The 9,138-nt window shown below is 38.0% G+C and overlaps 1 pseudogene; it reads right to left on the reverse strand.

Moving 5' to 3' along the window:
• The window catches only part of LOC138151426 (periodic tryptophan protein 2 homolog), a 44,320-nt pseudogene extending 35,639 nt beyond the window's left edge, over window positions 1-8,681 (reverse strand).
• Between the last annotated feature and the right edge of the window lie 457 nt (window positions 8,682-9,138).

The following is a 9,138-nucleotide window of genomic DNA, read 5'->3' on the forward strand; positions in this document are numbered from 1 at the left end:
TTTAGACTATCTTAAGAGAGGTAAAGTAACTAAAACAAGGAAGACAGTTAGTGACCAAGATCACACAACTAATATGTGTTAGGAGCAAGACTTGAACCTAGGTCTTTCGGATTCTAAGGCCAATTCACTAAGCAACACATCACTTTTTACATATGGAAATAAACTATCATATAAACCAGTTTCCACCTAAAATGAGAAAGAATAGAATTAATTTTAACTGACTACATGTGAACATCTGCCTCAAATCTCAAGGGACTTCTGCTATTTGAAAACTGTTATATTAAATCGTTATACCAAGAACTACAACAAATGTGAAGGTACAGGTGTTGTTTTAAGATCTCTATACCTCTCTGTATGTTATACAGTACAATACACCATTAAAAAAGTGCTCAATCTGGAATATCTGGAGTCAGTTTGGACATATATCTTACATCCCTATATATGACATGATCTGAGTTTGAATGTCAGCTCACTTATGTACTCATTATCAGTGTGTTCAGCTTCCTGAACCTGTTTCCTCACATGTAAAATGAACAGGTCAGACTTAGATGACTTCTAAGGTCTTTTCTAACTTTGTATCTAAGTTCTTATGAAATGTTATTTATAGTACTAATATTTTGAAAGCAATTCTATAATACTCATGGAACATCTAAACTACAAAACTCATCTGAACATTTCAGGAACCATTACCATTGGTCACAACTGCACAGTATCATGTATATAATACAAAGAAAAAGATTCAGGTTTAAATTATGTCTTTAACCACAAAAGTCTAGTTTTTTCCTACCTGATACAATAAAAGTATTTCTTTCAAGCAAAAATATTGCTGTAACCTAGACACACTAGTAAATTAAATTAGATCAAGATTGTTTTGGTCTATTTGCCAGGAAGTCTGCCACCAGAATAAGGCTTATATGGCAACAAATGACATTTCAGTAATATTTCCCAATGTCCTATCTTTCTTCACTCCATATATGATCTCTATCAACATTCATCACCAACAAACAATAGATGGAAATACTTACTTAGAATCATCAGTCCAGTCAATGAATGTAGTTTCATCATATGGCCCATAGTAAGTTTTGTCTAAGACAAAGGCATTAAATTCTCACTTCTTTCCAGGGGCATAATACATTTGTGCAAGGTTGTCTTTTGCCACCACAAATCTCCTGCCGAACAAATAGTAAAAAAGTTACACATACAGCAAGTTTAAAACAAAAACATCAAAATTATTGTTACTGTTGAGAATGTTAGAATAAATAACTCAACTTCTCAATCTAATGAACTACTCTTACCAAACTAAAGGTTATCAAGTACCTTAACAAAGAGTGCAAATGAATTGTGTTACCAACCATTACCCAATTCTGTCTATAATCCAGTGCTGACTGACAATGATGCAACTTAAAGATACCAAGAAGAAATCAAGCAGAAGAAATGATAATTCTAACTATATGACCAATTCCTGAAATTCATGAGGGTACTATATATAGTCAGTACACAAGCTAGTTACTTCCCTGACCACACTCTAAAAGGTGCTTTGAGTCCCATCTTCTGCCCCAATCACTGTTTTCTTGGCTCCAGAGACATTACTAGATAGGACATCCTTAACTCTGAACATGTTAAGCAACTTGACCTTCTTAGTTAACTACCGATGAATGCTTCTCTAGAAGGTGGGCCGTGCAAAACCAGAGGTCAAACTATACTAAAGAGAAATGATCACCAAAGCTATTGGAGATTGGTTAAAATAATAAAAAGTTGATCAGTGCAACAGATCAGACACATGATATATAGAAGCAAACAAAAATAGTAACAGTGTTATAAGTCCAAACATCTCATTTCCCATTACTGGGGAATGGAGGAGAGATACTAAGAAAATTGGAAAATCAGGCAGAAATTAAGTTTAGACCAACAGCTCACACCATATGCCACAATAAGTTCCAAACAGACACATGATATCCATATTAAAAATCACATCACAATCAAACTAGAGACACAAAGAAGATGTATTTTAGAATCAAGGATATAGAAAGAGTTCTTTACCAAAAAAAAAAAAAAAAGACAGGAATTTTGCCTCTCCTTCTTGCCACTTGAACAGCCAATCTTTTCTTTCTGTCATACAATTATTTAATGACATCCTTTATTCATGTTCTCTGGAATTCCTCATTGGTGACACATTGTAGGTGGCTCACACCCATCAGGCACCTTTCCACTGCCCTATGGGATGCTCATTTTCAGTTCTTCTTTAGCCATAGTATTCACATCTCACTGCCACACAGCAACAGTGGTACAGTTTATGAATTAAAAAGATGGGCTGAAGACTTCCAACCACAAAGGGTACCTGGAGGCAATCTACCCAACTCCTCAACACCTAATAAGGTAAAAGCCTGAAATTCACACCAGAACAAAAGATGATCAAGAAATCCATCAAGAATGCCTGAAAGTCCTCTATTTCACTCAATGTCCATTTTTTCCCCTGAAGGATTATACTCAGCTCTGCTGGCTAGGTGATTCTTGGTCTTAATCCTAGCTCCCTTATCCTCCAGAATATATTGCAAGCCCCCTATCCCTTAATGTAGAAGCTGCTAAATCCTGTGTTACACTGATTGTGGTTCCACAATACTTGAATAAAATATCTGACTTTCAAATACAAGAATCAAGAGAAGCATGAAAAGGCAAGCAGGAGAGAGAAATCATAAGGGATTTATTAAAGTTGAAATGTTTATATTCTTATATGGAAATATGGCATTTGTAACTCATGAGATCTTTCTCAGTTATTAGGGCAGTTAGAGGAAAGATATAAATATAGATATAGATGCATATACACATATATACATATACATATATATATACACATATGCATACATATAGATAGAGGGCACAGGTTGAGTTGAATATGAAGGGATGATATCTAAAAAATAAAATCAAAGGGTGAGAAAGGGAGAGGTAGAATGGGGTAAATTATTGACATAAAAGAGGAAAGAAAAAGCTTTTACAGTGGAGGGGAGGTGAAAGGGAATTAGTAAACCTTACTCTTAACAGATTTGGCTTAAGGAGGGAATAACATAGGCACTCAATTGGGTTTGGAAATCTAGTTCACCGTACAGGAGAGTAACTCAAAATCTTATGGAAGTGAATGTTGAAAACTAAAAATAAATTATAAAAGTGACAGAAAAAAAGAAAATAGGAATGATAACAATTGTAATACTTAGCTGATAAGGTAAAGTGGGAAAAACAAGTAAGATACTGTATGTAGAGTCCTTTGTAAACAGTATGTAAATGTCAGTTATTATTCCCCATAGTTGCTATCTCTTTGCAAGAAGATCAAGAGTTTGCTCACCAAAAAAAAAAAAAAGAAAAGAAAGAAATCCAATGTGAAATTACAGTGACTTTTTCAACACCAGAACTACACAAAAAGACAGCCACCAGTCCATGGGCAACAGGAAAGGGGACCACTAAGAAAGCCAGCTTCAGAGCAAGCAAGTAAGTCTACAGCCTCCCAGCACAAGCAGAGAAGGGTCTGGAACCTGCAGCGTTCTCTGTTCTGAGCAGGATTCTACAGAGAAAGTCCCAGGGAACAGCAGCAACCAGTACCATGTTTCCCCGATAATAAGACCTATCCTGAAAATAAGCCCTCCCCTTACTGTGTAAGATTCCTCTAAAATAAGCCCTCCCCCGAAAATAAGCCCTATTGAGATTGCTACTGTAGTGAAGGTGATCCCCTGCGCTACACGCTACATTACGGTATCCTCTGTATGCACCATCCCGCCCTCCCCCCGTGAAACGCACGCCGCGCTCCGAGCTGCATCCAATCAAAGCTGCAGCAGTGAGCGCATCATCCTGTTCTTCCCCAGTGATTTGCTTATTGAATAAAGGTACATTTTTTTGTTCACATTTACCTGTTTATTAAAATTGCTGTCAATGTTCATTAAAATAAGCCCTCCCCTGAAAATAAGCCCTCTGGTGTTTTTCTGTCCAAAAAAATTAATAAGACAGTGTCTTATTATTGGGGAAACACGGTAGCAAGCACAGCTCAGACCAGGACACCCTAGGGCTCCAAAGTCCCTATCACCCTGTCCTGACATGGCCCTGAGGGGCCTTAAGATCCAGAACCCTGAACTCCAAAGATCCACAGATGCCTAACTTAGGAAGTAGAGGGAGTTCATTGTAGGAACCTAGGTGACTCAGGGTGGGATCAAATAGTACTGATTATTTCATCCAAAAGCATATCAGGAGTGGTGTTTAGCCCCACCACAAAGCCTTAATTCAGGAACTAAGGCTGGAAGAATAAACTAAAGAACACTGACCGCTATTAAAAAAAAAAAACTATTGCAAATCTAAACATTTTTGAAAGAAGAATAATTGTAACAACTACAAGCAGAGACTCAAAGGAAAAAATGAATTTTCCAGAAAAACAACAAGATTGCCAAAAAGAAATAAACAAATGTTTAAAAAATGAAATAAGTGCTCTGGAGCAAAGAATTGAAAGAATAAACAATTTATGAGAGGAAGCGTATGGAATGGAATCCCTGAAAATTAGAACAGATATTATATTATAACAGAAACCAATAACTCCATGAGACAGAAAATAAGAGCAGAACAAAATAAGAAAGGTGAAAAAACAGAAAAATCTAAGATACCTGGTAACAACTAACCAGGGCATGAAGATATAATTCAAGGATTATTGAACCCCCTGAAAACCATAATAAAAATAAAACCCAGACATTACATTTCAAGAAATCCTAAGTGAAAACTGCCCAGATCTATTAGCACCAAGAGGCAAAGTGAAGACAGAAAGAATCCACCACTTCCTAAAAAGTTGCTGTGACTGGTCCAGCCATTCTGGAAAGCAATTTGGAGTTATAGCAAAAGTCACTGAAATGTGTCTACCCTTTGACCCTGTTACTATTACAATACACATCGCAGAGATTAGAAGCTGAGAAAAAGTCCTTATGTAAAAAAAAAATTATATAAGCCCTTTCTGTTGTAGCAAAAAACTGTATTCAAAGTGGTTGCTCTTCAACTGGGCTAAACAAGGGTTGGGGAACCTGTGGCATCAAGGTCACATGTGACCTTCCAGGTCCTCAAGTGTGGCTTTTTGACTGAATCCAAACTTCACAGGGCAAATTCCTGTAATAAAAACAATTCCTTGTTCTATAAAACTTGGGCTCAGTGGAAAGGCAGCACCCAAGGACCTAGAAAGTGTGACTCGAGGCTGCAGGTTACCCACCTCTGGGCTAAACAAGTAGAGTATAGAAATATAATGGAATATTATTGAGCCATGACTGAAAAAAAAGGAGAAAACTAAAATTTGTATGAAAGAATGCAGCATGAATTGAGCAGAATAAAGACCACAATATATTCACTGACTACAACAATATATTCACAGGACAACAACTTCAAAAGATTTAACAACTCTGATCGATGCACACTGGCCAACTATGACCCTACCTGACACATGAGGTGACAGAAATGATGAAGGGGATGGTTTCAGAAATACCTGGGAAGACTTAGATGAACTGATACAAAGTGAAGTGAGCAGAACTAGGAGAAAATCATACACAGTAAGAGCAATATTGTTAACAATGACTAACGGGAAAGACTTAGCTATTCTGATCAACACAATGATCCAAGACAATTCTGAAGGACACATGATGAAAAATGCTATCCACCTCCAGAGAGAACTGATGAACTCTGAGTGCAAATTGAAGAGTAATTTTTTAACTTTATTTTTCTTGCTTTTTTTTTTTCTTTTGGAACACTGATAATATGGAAGGACGTTTTTGCATGATTTCACAGGTATAACTAATGTCTTGTAAATTGCCTTCTCAGTGGGTAGAAAAGGAGATGGAGGGAGAGAATTTGACATTTTTTTAAATGAATGTTACAAATAAAGAAATAATGATTTTTTTAAAATAAAGTATTTCTGAAATATCCAAAGGACAATAAAATACATACCTTTCTTCTTCATTACAATAAACCTAGCATCCCCTTACCTGCCATCTGGGGAAAAGGAGACACTGTGAACAGAGCCATTGAAGTGAAAATGATGCAGCACAGATTTGCAAACCAAACTGACAAGTAAGGCTGCTCCCTCTGAAATTAAAACAAGAAATAGTTGACAGATAGAATATGGAAAAAGAGCATCAAAGAATCTGAAGACTGGAAGAGAATTCCATGGCCATACCCAATCCATACACAGAGATAATCCCCACTGTAGCATTCCTAACAAATGGTTCATCCATCCTTTAAGACCTCTAAGGAAAGGAACCGCTCCCGCCTCTGCCCGTCCCCCACAACCAATCCCCTTCTCCACCTCCTGAAGTAGAACATTCCACTTTTTAGGGCATTTTTCTTGAAATTGAACCTAAATTTGCCCCTTCCTTTTCCAACTTCCATCCATTGCTCCTATTACAACTTCTAGGGTTAAAAAGGACAGTCTGATCCTTTCTCCACAACACAACACTTCCTTCAAATAAGGATGACTATGACAATGATGATGACGACAATGATGACAATGATATGGTACTCACATTTATATAGCACTCCGAGGTTTCCAAAGCACTTCACAAATACTATCTCATTTAACACCCTGGGAGATAAGTGCTATATTATCACCATTTTACAATGAGGAAACTGGGGCAAGCAGAGGTTAAGTGACTTGCCTAGAGTCACATGGCTACTAAGCATCTGAGGATGGATTTGAACTCAGGTCTTCCTGACTCTAGGTCTTGCACTCTATCTGTTGAGGCACCTACCTGAACATAACTTCAAAGACCACCTTCAGCTCTGACAATCCAAAGCTATGAATTCCAAGAAAGGCAGAGCGCTACAGTAAAGAAAGATCCACCTTGGAGTCAAAAAGACTTGGGTTCAAATCCTGCCTCTGATACATATGCTGGCTGTGTGACCCCAGAGAAGGCACCTCTCAGGACCCCCATGTTATGTTTCTGAGATAGTTAAATTGCATAGCATACGCCAATCCACACTGATAATTTGCACTACAGATTCGCCGTGAATAAGCATTTTGTAAACTTGAGTACACATGATTATGATATTCATTATAAAAGGACTTTACTCATGCATTTCAACTTAGCATTGAAATGGACAAATGAAATGTACATGATAGCAAAACCAATTACAATTTGATAGGAGTGTTTATTAACCGCGATGACTGCCTCCCCAATAGGGAAGACAGCCCCAAGCCTTCTGCAAGATGCATTTTTATAGAACTAGGTGTTGCTAATCAATAAAATGTGGTTCCAAGGGAGGTACCATTTCTAGTAAAGTCTTGGGTACCTAACAAAGACAGACTTGTATCTGGGATTTGTTTCTAGCAACACATGTGAAACATTCCCTCACAATTATTGACTATTAGGTGGTTTCCAGGGACCCTGGTAGGGGTCCCCTTCTAGCAGGTTTAGGGGGCTCTGGTATATAATTGCTGGTGGGCACTTCAGCATCAGGTTACCACACAGGACACAAATGTAAGCTTCAGCCGAAGACTGGATTTACCAACGTTACATTTCATTGTTTTAAGAATCTGAAACATGCCAAATGATTACCTTCATCAATGATGATGGCAAAGCAGCCATCTGGAGAGAGTCCCACACATCTAATGTTATACTTGGTTGCGAAAATTTTTTTAATTAAAAAAACAAACAAACCAGGAGAAAAGACAAGCATGCTTTAAACCTCATTACACAAAGGTAAATTACAATACAATATTGTTTTCTCTGGTCCTAACCCAGAATCTAATCTGAAAGCTTAACCATGTCAATCAAATCAATCAACAAGTATCTACTGTGCAACTCCCATATGCCAGACACTGTGGAAGGTGCTGGAGATACTAAAACAAAAAGACAACAGTCCCTGCTCTCAGGAACCTTACAGTCTTTGGGGAAAGACAACATATATACATATACATGTAAGTACAAACGAAATGAGACATCAGTCATAACAAAAAAACAATGCCAGTAAATTAAATTCCATAGAATTTCGGAGAGGGAAGTGACTTTTATTTTTTTGTGGGGAGAAGTGACTTTAAAGAAGTTTAACTCTCCCATATTTTAAAGTTGAGGAAACAGAGACCAACAGAAGCTATGGCGACTTGCACAGACACAGAATTTGGACAAGAATCCAGTGTCAACTCCCAAAGCAATGCTCTCCCTACCACAAGATGGGGTCTTGAACTTCTTTAACTTTAATCGCTATTCCCTTTTACCAATAAATATGTAATCCAGTGCCAGTTGCATGTACCAACACCACGCTGCTTCAACCAGATCAATACCTGTCCTGTAATCTTAGCTCCTCTCTCATTTAGCCATAGTAAAAATAGTTAAAATCTAAGAAGTCGTCTCTTTCCTTGCTACGCCATCAAGTCTAAACTACTATCCCTATGTATTTTCCCAAAATTATATGATATTCTGTATAAAATACAGTACAAAATTACTTCATAGCACAGAATTTTAGTCAAGAAATTAGCATTAAGGGGGTATGAATTCTACTGCCAGTTCTGACTCGCTGACACCTCTCTGTGACTGTCCTCTGTAAAATGCTGGTAAAATATGCTCAATTCACAACTTTCCTGTAAAAATTAAAGTGGGTAAAAAAAGCTCTGAAATCCAGCTGTGCCAGCAGGTGTGTTACAAAGGCAGAAAGTACTACTGTTAGTGTTCCAACATACTCACTTCTTTAGATCAAAGACAGTGACTCTATTTCCCACCGGGCTGATGACCGAATTCCCATCAGGAGTAAAATTCAAGTTCCCACAGCGATAGACTGTCCCCAGCAAATTTGAAAACTGAAGAAAACAAAATACATTTGTCTAAAAATCGAGATTATGCCCTTGTTATTCCTAAGGGGTCTTCAGTATTCAGGAAAACTGCAGTGGGGCGCCACGGGAGCTTCTCAGCAGTGGCTGGGTTACAGACGGGCTGCACTTTCTCACTGCCAGACCTAAGCCGCGCCTCCGCTCATCTATAACCTCGTCCAGAAAAGGACCGTGAAGGCTGCTGCTGCCAAAGACGATAATGACAGGTGCTGTGCTTTGCAAATACCACCTCATTTCATCCCCACAACGACCCTGAAAGATAGGGGCCATTTTTCGGATGAGGAAACTGAGGCTAAACGCCCAGCTAC

The sequence above is a fragment of the Petaurus breviceps genome, unplaced genomic scaffold, assembly GCF_028583685.1.
Source record: "Petaurus breviceps papuanus isolate PSGF00001 unplaced genomic scaffold, PetGlider_PUasm1.0 90897, whole genome shotgun sequence".
Classification (NCBI taxonomy): Eukaryota; Metazoa; Chordata; class Mammalia; order Diprotodontia; family Petauridae; genus Petaurus; species Petaurus breviceps.